This window comes from Electrophorus electricus, unplaced genomic scaffold (assembly GCF_041902795.1).
Source record: "Electrophorus electricus isolate QZ-2024a unplaced genomic scaffold, ASM4190279v1 Scaffold96, whole genome shotgun sequence".
NCBI lineage: Eukaryota > Metazoa > Chordata > Actinopteri > Gymnotiformes > Gymnotidae > Electrophorus > Electrophorus electricus.
The window spans coordinates 163,467-177,778 of NW_027658813.1; the positions used below are offsets into that span (position 1 = coordinate 163,467).

The following is a 14,312-nucleotide window of genomic DNA, read 5'->3' on the forward strand; positions in this document are numbered from 1 at the left end:
AGTGAGCCGAGGTGGACAGGTCCATTCCAGGTGACAGAAAGAACCAGCCACGCCGTACGCCTGAAGGGTAAAGGGGAAACGTGGTTTCATCTGAGCCAGTGCGCCGCCGCAGAGTCACCGCAGAGGAGTCTGCAAGAGACAGCGAGGGACCTTGCTGAAACATCACCTAACTCATGAGTGTCATTTTACTGGTAGCTTTAGGGGTCCACCTTAAGACTCAGGTGTCCATTACATGGTATAGTAAACTATGGTTAGAAAAGCATGTTTAAATGACGGTGGGAGTGATTTATCACACTGTAACCTGACTTAACCTACACATGTATTCCCACCTTTGTGTTCCTCAGCATCCATTCATATTTCAAATAAAAATGATGACACCCCTCTATGGGTTCATAATATTTCTTTATAGCAATTCATCAAAAGCTAATATCAGTTCCACATATCACAACAGAAAACAGATCTCCAAACAAATCTTGGTGTAAACTACCATATGAAAATTTACTGGGTCCCTTTGCTTTTGTGTCTACCTACACTTGATACAGCATGATTAGGATCTCAGAGAGCGTTACAGTTAGTAATGGAACTACAGGAGCCACAGGAAGTATGCTATTATTGGAGTGAGAGAGAGGGCAGGAGAGAGAGAGAATGTGAAAGAGAAATGGGACAGCACAGGACGCTTGCAGTCTGGAGAGATGGGAACAGAAACTAGCCAAAGGAAAAAATATGTAATAATACTTTTGGCATAGCAGGAATCACACTCTGATATGCCACTGGAAAAAAGATTTTTAAAAGGCATTAAAAGGGATAAAAGGCTCTTGGATATGATACATGGACTATACATCATACATTTTGCACATCTCTTATTATGTATGTGTCTGTATAAGAAAAGATGATTAAAAGACTAAATGAATAAAAAAGATGATTAAATACAGGCTGAGTTTGTAATAATAACAATGCTTGCTAGGATTAGCAATACAAAGACAAATAATCTGGAGAAATGCAAACATTCTAGGGAAACTGGACCAATAAGAATATGGACCTCATTAATCTGGATGGAGTAAAAATAACCACGTCTATCGCTAATCACAAAATGGAATGCATTATTCCATACTGATTATAAATGTGCATTTAACCTTCATTTTGCTGTCCAGGAAGCCATCTGAACCTTGACAACCTGCATATGGAATATGCATTAAGATTATGAAAAAAAAAGACTTAAATAGCCTGAGGAATGGGTGAATATAGGTCCTTGAGTGGTCCAAACACAGTTTTGAGAAAGGAAAGCATGTTGCTGGAAACCATTTCTGGCATAATAATAATAAAAAAAAAACAATCATTTTAATGAAGAGGGAAATTGCATTTGTTCCAGGGTATGTGCTGTCTGTACTCTCTGGACAACTGAAGAGCAACTGACAAAAACATTCTCTTCCCAGCTGCTGCATCCATGTATAAAATATTAAGGCCAGCAGACTTAAAATGACATGTTTCTCAATATGGACATGTGTAAAAGAGCTGTAATAAAAGAACTGCATCTTTCATCGAATTTTGCTGTGGTATATTCTGTTCAATTAGAAGGATTTAGTTAAACCACTCTGTTTTTTTTGTCCCCTGCCACCAACATCCCTTGCTGTGGGGGAGTGGCTGGTGTGGAGAAGCATGACGAAGCATTGTTTACTTTGAATCATGTGTCCAGAGTTACACATCACTTCACCCAGCATATTTTTTTAAATTGCAAAAAATTGTAGGGGGAATTGTGATGTTCATGGTAACGTAGAGTGTGCTTCACACTGCATATTAGAAAATTACTGCACCTTTTTTTGTCCTGTATCATATGACTTGCTATGTGGGTGTGTGTGTGTGTGTGTGTGTGTGTGTGTGTGTGTGTGTGTGTGTGTGTGTGTGTGTGTGTGTGTGTGTGTGTGTGTGTGTGTGTGTGTGTGAGTGAGTGTGTGAGTGAGTGAGTGTGTGAGAGAGAGATTTATCATAGTCTGGCTCCACATGAATAAGTACATAAAGGCTAAATTACTGTGCTGGAAAATGGAATCAGTCCACCAACATTTTAATTGCTTTAATATAGAAGACAATATGAACATCAAAAAATTCTGATTATTTGAGTGCTTTGTATCCTCAGAAATAATTGCACATAAAGCACAGTTTAATCAGTCTAGTGGTTAACAAATCTTGCTACCAAATGATGCCAAGTTACCTCTTACTTTTATTCACTTTAAATGTGGCCTGGTACAAAAGAGGGTAAGAGATTGTGAAGTTGAACTGACCTGAGAATGGTTATCTCTGTTCTAGCTGTACTCTGCTGTGATCACCTTTTCTTTCCAGAGGTCAGTTAGCTGAATGAAGCTTGGTTTGAATGAATTTCATTGGGCAACTGTGCTTATGACTGCAAGGAGCACTGTAGGGCATCCCAGGTGACAAATATCTGGAAATCAGCAGTGAATAATGAAATGCTTAGGTAAGACTGGTCATCACTGCAAAGAACACCAGACATGGCATGAAATGTCTTCCAAATTTGGATCTACTGACAAATTGGTTTCTTAGCTGCAATATTCAGAATTTCTTCTTGCTTTCTGGGCTTAAGGAGGATGCAGTGGCCACTGTTTGTCATCCATTTCCAAATGCTTTTTGGGACTATGCACTAGTATGAAAGCATGCATTAAAGCTTGAATGTATGATTTCCTCAACCTGGGCTTTCTTGAAAGCTATAACAATGAATGATGCAACATTGCACAGCCAGTGCTATGGCTTCTCCTGTTTCCAAGGCAACAGCTTACAATGCACATGGTGGTCATGCACCACCTTACATGAGTCCTAAAAATAAAAGCACTACAAAAGGCTGCAGACCCCCAGTGTAGCCTTGCGTCTGCTGTGCTCATTAAAGTCTATGAAACCTTGTTTGATCAGGACCAATAGTAATTTTTCATCAGCTTACACTAATGGTCTTTGTAATGATGAGCGTTAATGATTAGAGGGGGTATCTCCCTCAATTATAGAGTGGATGAACTCTTGTTATGCAATTGATTAATTGACAGAGGTGCTGCAAGTTCAGGAGCCTCTCAGTTGGAAAGGTGTAGGAAATACTGCAGTCAGCAAGGTATCAGCAAGCACTTAGAGTGCCAGAGAGTCTAAGAATAGAAGCTGTTTTTTTCTTGGCCTTCTGTTTTTCAGTGTGGCAGCATCGCTGAAAGGTCAAGATGTTGTTTTAGCACACAGAACCACCTTTGAGTAACACAAGACAAAGAACGTGTCTTTTCTGAGAAGCGTGTAAAGAGACAGCAATCACTTGCTAAAGCCTGCCCAAAAAACAATAGCATCGATCAGGGCTCTGCTCTGCTTCAGACAGGACTAGGGGAAAATGCTCTGACAGATGTGGTGATCATAGAGGGGAGACAATTGCATAACTATAAAGCAGTTAATGGATTGAATATTTAAATTACTGCTTTCATGTGCAAGTGGGTCCACCCAAAGTAGCTGATTAAAGCTTTTGGTGGACCTACGGTCTTTCCATTGTCTCTGCATAGCCATGAAAGCCACTAACCATTCACATTATATAAAATGATTCTTGGGAAGTTGAAGGTTCTGGGTGGTTGTATTTCTACAAGCCTTATTAAGTGTCACTATAAAATATCACAGGAGAAATGCTGATGAAATGCCAGGATCAGATTTAGCCTTGGCCTAAATGAACCAATCTTGTCATGGCATATTTGTTGTCATGTTGTGGCAAATCTTGGCCTAAATGTGTCTGCTAAACATTAAGGCTATATATCCAAAATCTGGGCAAGCAGCCAGATCTCTCTACATCTCTCTCTTGCGATCTCTCTCTCATACAAAACACATGTACACATGCATTCTATCACTGGCTGTTTCATAAACCCCCAGACAGTTTCTATCCTCTTACAGGTCAATTCGGAAGCATCTCCAGCAGAATATCAAGAAAGAGGTTGAATGAGACTCCAGGTACACTCTGTCACTTCCAGCGCAATCACATATTTTTTATGACTTTGGAATGTGTGTTGCGGTCATTTTTAGACATCTTTTATTGTGCAAAAACGGAAGGGTTGGCACAATGAAATTGGAGTTCCATGTAAATGGTTGTGTGTATTATTGTGAAAATTAAGTAAATGTAACAAGAACAAGACAGACCAAAACTCAGCTCAACATTAAAATCCAATGATATTGTTTATTATAGAACAGTTAGTTCTTTGATTAGACGATAGAGATTTCATGAGTGCTGATATAGAGTATAATGGTACTCTGCTTTACAAGTGCATTTTATTAACCCTTAATTACAATTGTTATCTATCTTAGATTGTAACATTTGCTGTTATCTCATCAGAGTCACGTCATCAAATGATTTGTCAAAAGACTCATATTTTTCTGTTTGCACAATAAATGGGAACATGCAGATAAATGTACATTATAAAAGTAGCCGGCCTGTGGTAACATAAACCTCCACAAAGTAGCAACCTATGGGAAAATGTTTGTGTTGTTTGGTGACAGTTCAGTACCAGTCCATTTGCGGAGCTATTTGTGTTGACAGAACCAAATAAATTAGTAAATAAACAAACAAATCATAACATATTGTAGATTATTAGTGTTAACTAATAAATGGCACTTGTGGAACTGTTGTATAAAAGCAATATCACATGTGATATTGTTTGATTTAATCTCTGGCAGAACTGGCAGAACAATAAAGGCTAAGTAAAACAATCCACACCCACCTCTTGTAACTTCTAACAAAACTCAGCCTCTTCCCAGTGAGTGACTAAAATGACAATGCAGGGATTTCCAGGATTACAAGGCTTATCAGGGGAGCAAATCAAATACTATAGGCACAACTATATAACATAATCTACCACAGGCACCACCCCTCATCGTATGGATACTGTATAGCAGAATATGGATATGATTATAAGTGTTAATAGAAGTGCCATATGGTAGACTCAGAAGATCCTAATTATTCATCACACTCTCCAGTATATATTTCACTTTTCCCAGTCCTTTTACACAGGGATTCAACTTGACTTATAATTGTGCGTTGCACATGCTTTTCATACATGTGCCCAAAAAGGTAACACCTTGTGTTTCTGTTTGTCAGGGCTCCTTTATCACATAAAACCAGGTTGCGCTGGGTTATCTTATTTCAGCCAATGGGCTGCGTGCTGCTAAGGCTTTTTCATGAGATTAAAGGCACTAATGCTTCAGATTGCAGTCATAATTCACAGAGGCCCTTGCGGTTGTGAGTTACAGCTCAACAGAAGTCACTGTGCCACTTTTGCCAGTTACTGAGCCCTTTTGGAAGTGTATGTTGGAGGTTTCTTGCTTCTTGGGGAGGTTACTGTTTCTTTGTTCTGAGCATGATGTCAAGACAACATTATCTTATCCATTGTACAACTTTCAAGTTCTAAAATGTCAGATTGACCCCTTTTTTGTTTCAGTTCATGACAGATATCAGCTGTAAGCATTTATAAACATAGGCAATTTCCTGAGATAGTGAAAAATAAAAATAGAAAAATAGATAGACTGTTTGTAAATGAGAATGTCCTAAAATCTAATCTGAGCTCCCCAGAGTATGAGCAATAATTCTTTTCAAATAGCATTTTGTTTCAGTTCATTCCTTTTAAGAATGAAAGTCTCTGCATTCAGGTAGTGGAAATCAGGGGTAAAATCAGTGGCAGTTTGATCTGCAGTGATAGAGGTGCCTCAATGATCTACAGTGATCATCTTCACACATTTTCAAACAGAAGAATGTGTAGCTGCAGTAGTCTTGACAGTTTGCCAGTTACACTCTGATGTGAATTGACAATGTTTAGGGACAGCTGCCATCATCCACATTTTTAGAATGAATTCTCTTGTTTAGCAAGGGAATTTTGTTGAAGAAATTTTGTACCACAATGATGTGATTATTTTTTATTGAAAGGAACACAGAAATAAATGTCACACTGGAGTAGTGTGTATAAAGCAAAATAATTTATCAGTCATTGCACAGCTTATACTGTGGGTGTCAATACATATAAGGACCTAAAGGTTAAGGCTGAATCTAAGGATATTGTGCTGGGTGGCGTGTCAAAGAAAAGGGTTACACAAGGGAGTATGCCATACTAACAATGACCAATTTTCTATATGATCTAACAGGAATATATATATAAGAAGTGAAAATAAGAATCAGTAACTACAACAGATAGCACCCTTTTACAAAATATTTTTCATATCACAGAAAGGAACTACTAGATTGTATCTCATAAAATTAATACATTTTGGATATATAAATTAAATTTGTTGTATAATCATGTTGTGATTATCCTGTTCCATGTATTTAATTTTTTTAATTAATTCCAGTATTTAATTTTTTACCATACTGATGTCATGACCAAAATAGACTTCTATATCATTAATTTTTTAAACAATAAACCATAAAACATCACATGAAGCGTGTTATTCTTGAAAACATTTACATTTTTTTATTCCAGTTAAAGAAAAAATACTTGGTCAGTTCAGTGCATGGCCCAGCTGACAGCCAAATGTATACACAACATCTTAGCAAAGTCTGCACAGGCTCAACTCCATTATCCTTGTTGATAATATGGCTACAACCATATTTACTTGCTAAACTCCACCTGTCCTCCAGCACTAATGCACCTCAAATGACAGCAGCTTGTGGGCATCATAACTCTAAGCATAACTCATAACACATCAAACAGAATTGGCAAAGCACTTCTCAGCATCTCTGCAGACAGCAAGTGTTGAATATATCAGATTGGCTTCCTAGAGTGCTGCTGAGGTCATTCTGTTCTGATTCTGAGTTCAGCTTCATGCCATAAGTCAGTGACCCCTTGTGTGCTCACAGTCTGTTTAAATAGCACCTTGGCAATAAGTGTCACAGAACGCTCATCTCCCGCGAGTCATGTGGTTTGGCCCGCCACGTACAGTTGGGAGGATCCCACACCTGGACCTTGTCCTGTCTGTGTATTTAAGCTGTTTGATGTACTTGGTCTTGTCTGCAATGCTGTGGACCTGTGCTTTGCTGGCATCTTTGCTGAACACACACAACAAGAGAGAAAATGTAAGGATTGGTTTATTGTAATAAAAAGAAATTTAATGTGGTTACAATAAATTTAAAACAACAACAACAACAATAACAACAACATAATCACCATCAAAAAGTAGAAAGATTAAAGCAGTTTCAATAGGAACTCATGTTTTTTGCTTTGATTGTTTAAAAATTCACCTGCTGACAATCTGAGGTTGACGGTTTATAGAGGAGGCATACCTCATTCCACCGCAAGGGATATAGCGCCTGCCTCGAGCTGAAGGGGTATCCTGAGGCTTCTCACCCGGGACCTAAATCCACATCAGCATCACTGGGTGATGACTCTCCAGATAATGAAGACCAAATGTTCTTTCATACTTTGTTTCTAACTACTGGGTCTGGGACTGCACTGTGCAATATCTATACCTTACTGTAAATACAATATTTGAACTATTATAATGGGAGATCACAAACTATTTACTAGGAGACAACTGTATTGCCTCATCTTTTTGTACACTGACATCTTTAATATATGATTTTGGCTTAATATATTTGCTGTATATACATACTGCTGTGTACAATGTGTGGTGCCTTGCACTGCTCTGTACTTTAGTATTTGTTTAAAACATTTGTCTACCTTGTCAGCTCTGAGGTGGGTTTCACTAATACTGTGAATAAGTTTAGTGAATAAGCTTTGTTTAGTCAGTAAGCTTACAGCATAGTGGCTGAATGGAATTAAAAATCCTAATCATATATACAAATATATGTGCTGAATTGTCACCTTGGATTTCAGAGTGAGGACAGTGGCCCTGATGGTGGGCAGGTCTTTGGTAGGGATGTACTTTTCCACCATCTTATCAAAGTCGTGATGAGACGAAAGGAACAGTAGCATGCGGCGACCAAAGTACCTGAGACAAATAACAGCCCCGTTCCCATGAGAGAACCATGAGGGAGGAACTTAAGGGTGACTCACAGCACACCAACAAATTGTACCAGTCTACTACATTTACTACAATTAAGCAGAGTCCAATATTTATTAGTATATTTATTTTACCAGGACACAATTCCAGTTGCCAAGACACTCTGTGTCTAAAAAACTTCTATTACTCTACAATTTAGCTGCATTTGCTGACTTCAGAGTGTCATAGTTGGGAGACTAAAAGAATAAACCAAAAGATTACTATCTGGGCATGTGAAAAGCTTTGATAGTTTTCCATCTGATCCTGGTACCAACCTGGTTTCTTGGGAAGAGTCTTGCGCCAATTTGGAGACTGCAGGTAGAATTCGATTAGTCACACCTTTTGTCCCAGACAATAAGCGGTCAGCGCCAATCTTTTCTATCAAAGTAGCCAAATGCTGAGAAGTGCACTTTCTTACTGCAGCATTCAAATGACTTTTGAGGAGAACACAAACGAGAAAAGAGAAGGAAATATTTAAAGGCACTCAAAAAAGTATGACATAATAACAAATATGTAGTAATCTAGTCAATGTATACAGTGCAATGTTTAACTCTTTCATCTTTAAAGTAACTTAATACACTTATCTATGAACTAAAGGCATAATCAAATTATCCTATTCTATTTGATGGCTTTAAAAAAAATCTTTAAGAGGATAAATCAACAAAAATACTGTCCAATGCCAAAAAACATTTCGAAACACCAAAGGATAAGTGAAAATAATAGCAAACAGCAGCCAAAGCGCTCTCATTTGTTGGCCTCTTGACTGCTGCAGCTAGATGAAAGCTATAGCTGAAAGCTAACTGCAAGTTAACTGACCCGAGTCCTCCAGCGAGAAGAGCGTTCATGTAAACCATCGGCTCTAGGATTCTTGCGTGGGTTTCATTCCTCTATTGCTCTGATAACTTCTTTTTTCCTAATTAATTCTTCCAACTCCTGCAGCTCCTCCCCTTGAATTCTAAAATAATCACCTGGAATGTAAACCTAGCCGAGGTGCAATTTGTAAAAGGACATTTTTTTTCTCTCAGAGTTAGAAATCTGGAGAAATAAATATATTAATTTATTACCCCCCATCAGAGGACCTTTAGAGCTTTATTATTAAAAAAAGACAGACAGATGAACAGAAAAACGCAAAATGTATATAGAATATTTTTAAGTATTCGCCATCTGCACCATTACAGGAATGATGTGTGTGTGTGTGTGTGTGTGTGTGTGTGTGTGTGTATGTATGTATGTATGTATGTATGTATGTATATATATATATGGTTATGTGCGAGTACATGTATGTTGGATTGTATATGTACACGTATTAGAGTGTGATATTTATCGTTTATGGATTGGCTCTGTATGGATTTTATCAATGGTGTCCAGTCTAGATGATCGGTTCTGTTATTGATTAATAATTAATAGAATTATTCTATTGATACATAGTCTATCAATAGATTTTTCTATTGGGTGACACTAATATTATTTTTTGTTTTCCAGTTCATGAGTATGTTTTTTTTGTTTGTTGTTTTTTTGCAATAATATTTTTATTATATCAATATAATAATGTTATACATAGTATCCTGTCATATTGGTTGATGATATATCTCCTAGGAGAAATAAAGATGGTGTTGGATGGATATGGTTATTTAAAGCATGGGATATGTTGGTGATGATGACTTGCCAAAATTGCTTGATAGGTGTGCTCTGCCACGTGGTGTGAATGTAATCGTCAGCTGTGTTTTGAGTAAAATATGTACAGATTGCTGAGCTTGTGAAACCAATTTTAAACATCCAATGTGTAGTATAATGTATTATTTTGTACTGAATACATTGTGGGTTAGTGTTGCTGTCATGTGGTAATTATTATTACACATTTTAATCCAAACTGTGGCATCGGGGGCTAGTAATAAATCTTCCTCCCATTGTCTCGATGGGAGAGTAACTGTGAGATTTGATTTCACTATTATTTTGTATATCTTAGATAATAGGTTTTTTGAATTAAGAATGTTTGTTTATAAAATCTGATATGGATGTAGGTATCGGAATTGATTTTTGAACACATAGGTGATCTTAGCTGATGGTATTGTAGGAACTGGGGCTTTCTATACCATATTTTGGGGCTAGTTGTGGGCGTGACATGAAAGAAGTCTTATGATAAATATGTTTAAGGTGTGTAATGCCTTTTTCTATCCAAGAGGTAAAGTTTAATATTTTTGTTCATGGTAAAGTCTGGATTGTTCCAAATGGGAGAATGACTAGTTTGTGTGAGTGTGGAGTTTGATATCTTGTGGAATTTCCACCAGACTGTTCGTGTCATGGCCTCCTTCAAACTGTTGAAACATGGATATTTTTGAATATGAGTCTGGGCACATTTGAAACACCTGCCGCAAACATTACTGACATTATTTCTTGTTTATGTGGTTGGCTGTGTTTCTCTAGTCACAAGTACTTCTGAATGCTCCTCCAGAGCACCCAGAAACCCTCATAGTGGGTTTCTCAACTTGCTCAGACTCAAATCTGAATATCGGCGTCTGAAACATCTTGGAGAGGAACAAAAAACACAACACATTTGATTAAATTGTTCTGGTCACCGGGACCGGAGCTCAACCCAGTGGAGCAGGTCTTGAGCTCAGCTCTGGTAAAGGCTACCAGTGCACTGAAGGGGTCCATGCTCTAAACTCTGGGGTCCCGTCGGACTGACGCGTTGGGAAAGCGGTTTCTCTGTATGCCCACTCATGATGAAAAGATTGTGAATCTTTTATGTGAATGTTTACGTAAATATGAGATTTTACACTCAGAATGTAAATAAAGGTAAGGAAATAAACACATTGTAGTTGATGGTGTTAACAATACCCAGCGTTAGCCTACTTGATCGAATAAACTAATATTATTAACCTATTAATAATACAAAAAAAAAATCTGTATTAACAATTTACTATTTGCCATACAGCTCTGCCTTGAGATCTGAAGTAAATGACTTTATGTAATATAGAATGTAATGTGAAAAAATAAATTCGGTAAATTCTGGCTTTAAAAAAGTTCTTTCAGTGTTACTACCACCTGTTGTAGATCGACAGTCACACACCCCCTCTGACAGCCGTGCTGGGCGGTTGAATGGGGTTTGTGTGTATAGGATATACTAATACTGGACGCTGCAAGCAAACGTGCGGCCACATGCTCTACGTCGGCACTGCAACGAGTTGGGGAGTATACGGCAGGAGGAGAGAGAAAGCTTCGACTAAGTGCATCCTCACCTGGGCACACTCCACATCATTTCCCCTTATGGAACATCCATACCTCCAGGGCACTACGCTCCATCACTCATGCCCAGCACAGCACATACTCACCTGGACACACTCCTCACCATGTCCCATGCTACATTCCGGAGCTCCAGACCTCCAGGAATGCAGCGCACCAGCCGACCCTTTAGGGACCACACTTAAGCCCCCCTCCTCGGGCTAAACCTCTTAGATTGGATCAAGGGCTAATTTTCAATGGATCGCAGCAACGTAGCTGCTCTGCCACTCACAAGAACCTGGCCCAGAATCAGGTCATTTAAGGTCAATTAGCACCAGGTTCTCCACAAACATGCTTTGCAGCTGAATCCCTGGTCCGTTCACACGTGTCTTTGCTCACTGGGGTCCGGGAGGATTCTGATTTGGAGGCGTTCAGTCATAATCCCACACGCACCAAATGTCTGAACCTGCGGTTCCTCTCATACTGAGCAGGATTACTGTTGCAACATCACATCATCAGTAGGGTAAAACTAACCTGTCTCATGACGGTCTAAACCCACCTCACGTTCCCTGTTAGTGAGTGAACAACCCAACGCTTGGTGAATTCTGCTTCGCAATCATGGGAAGAGCCGACATCGAAGGATCAAAAAGCGACGTCGCTATGAACGCTTGGCCGCCACAAGTCAGTTATCCCTGTGGTAACTTTTCTGACACTTCCTGCTTAAAACCCAAAAAGCCAGAAGCCCCATTTTCACGGTCTGTATACCTACTGAAAATGAAAATTAAACGAGCTTTTGCTGTTCTGCTCCATGGGAGGTTTCTGTCCTGCCCAAGCTCACATTAGGACACTTGCATTACGCTTTGACAGGTGTAAACCCCCCCCCCCCCAGTCAATGAAAACATTTTTAATATCTGTGGGAAAAGAGGGAGAAATGTATCCAACAACTTTCTTTTTTAATGTGCAACACAGTCAAAATTGTGAACTCATCTACATGCAAAAACCACAAAAAGCCTTTACAAACTGGAAACTCTTACTGCATAATTAAAACATTATACAACTTAAGAAAAAACATAACATAAAACATCGGTAAACATGAGAATTCAAACAACAAAATGAACCAAGCTTATTCAAACTGAGAAGTAACAGCAGTAACTCTAGGCATGACCCATGGCCTTGCGGTGTGGTGGGCCTCCTCCTCCATGTTGTTGTTGTTGGGGCAGGGGAGAACTTCGGCAGCACCGCAGAACGGTTCGGATAACCCTGGTACCAGCACGCTGTAGTTGACACAGAGTAAGCCATTGGTGTTGGTATGATAGCGCACGTTGTAGAGTGGCACGCCGAACCCATACATTTGACACAGGAAGTGCACAGCATTGCACGTCCGCGAGAAGTGCTGTGGGCGGGGGTCGTGGGAGGCCGCCCCCACTGACTGGAAGCGCGTGGGTGTGAGAAGAGCCTGGCGGACAGGTGTAGGACCCGGAGAGGCGAAGGCGCCCACTTCTTCACGCTCGTCATGTCTGCGCTTGGAGCTGCCAGAGAACCAGTGGGCAGTGATGAAGATTACTCATATAAACCTTACTCATATAAACACCACCTGGATTGGCTTTGACATATTCAGGTGGATTTGGGCATGTCATCCAAAGCACACAGAAGCAATAATCTGTTAATACACCATAATTCTATAATCCCAACCCATCAATAAGAACCCTTAACGGCAATTGAATAGAGAAGGCAGCATACCGTACTGAGTCTGCATTGTCTAGGGTGTTGGAAATTCAGGTTACTGGCCATCATAAATACATTCCAGGTTTACAGTTAATGAGAGGGAGTTTGGTACTCCATCACTACACCTACAAGACAGTCTATAAGGAGGCCACACTCTAAGTGATGTGAAGGCGTTTACTCCAGACCTTTTTGTGTATTAAATGGGTTTGTTCTAGACCTTTGCTAGCTCTCTAGTGCAGGATCTAATAACGTAATGACAAACAGCTGGCTGAGAAACAAGCAGCCATGGGGCCAGTTACTCATGGTCCCGTTAAATAAGAGGATTCAGAACAAACTGAGCAGTTATTATTGTATAGTTCATCCATTATTGATGTTAATTTCTCAAATTAAAGATGTGGTTTTGCAGCTTAATCTCAATGGAATTTTTTAAATTTAAAATGCTCTGAGTTAGACTACAGAGTCAGTACAGCATATGTGTGTGTGTGTACACATGTGCATGTGTGTGTGTGTGTGTGCGCGCGAGTGTGTGCGTGTGAGCACGAGTGTGTGTGCGTGTTTGTGCGTGCGTGCGTGCGTGCGTGTCTAATTGCGCACAAACGTTTCTTGTGCAATGTGAAAAAACAAAGAGCTAGATAGAAAAAGAGAGGGAGATTGATCAAACAAGGAGGGAGGACCTAGCTAAGCTAGGACTGAGGGGAATGACTTCAGGGCAGAGGTGGGTAGATGAATGGCTAAGATGATGGACTGTTGGATGGACTGATGGTGTTCAGTGTAGACCCAAAACAGGGCCTTAAAATCCAGCCTTAGGGGAAACCCACTTAAAGACAGACAGGTGAAGGTTGTAGGTCACATACCTACAATGGGCTTCCCTCACTGTCTATCCATCGGTACGTTACCGATACATACCTGTAGATGGATAAACAGATACATACATAACAATACATACCTATAGAGAGATAGATACATACAAACATACATGCACACAGAAAGACATAAAGAAGAATTTTAGGTCTACCTTTGATATCGAAGAAATCAAGAGTTGTCCTAACTATCACACACACAGGCACTAGGTTAGCTAGCTAACTATTCGACGAAACTGAGTACACAAACGCTATGGTAAAAACCTGTGTAAAAAGACCAAAACCTGAAGTAAATTGTTAACTGGAGATGGTAAATGTCATTAATGCATTATGAGCAAAAGATAAACTCGTATGTCAAATGCACCACGAAAGAGCTTAAACGTACCGCTTGTCTAAACAGACTTTTGGGGGATATGAATAAGCATAAAACAGGCAAGTAAGACACATGAAAATGACCATTGCCGGATTGAAGGAAAACTGATATTCAAGTAAATTATATTCAAA

At 39.4% G+C, this 14,312-nt stretch overlaps 1 long non-coding RNA gene across 1 annotated transcript; it reads right to left on the reverse strand.

Annotated features, from left to right (window-relative positions):
- Positions 1-6,960: 6,960 nt before the first annotated feature.
- LOC145656900 (uncharacterized) lies at positions 6,961-7,860 on the reverse strand. Its single transcript, XR_014122489.1, has 3 exons — positions 7,824-7,860; positions 7,283-7,353; positions 6,961-7,048 (listed from the first exon to the last, which is right to left on the reverse strand). It is a non-coding gene; the product is annotated as an uncharacterized LOC145656900 (long non-coding RNA).
- Positions 7,861-14,312: the final 6,452 nt, after the last annotated feature.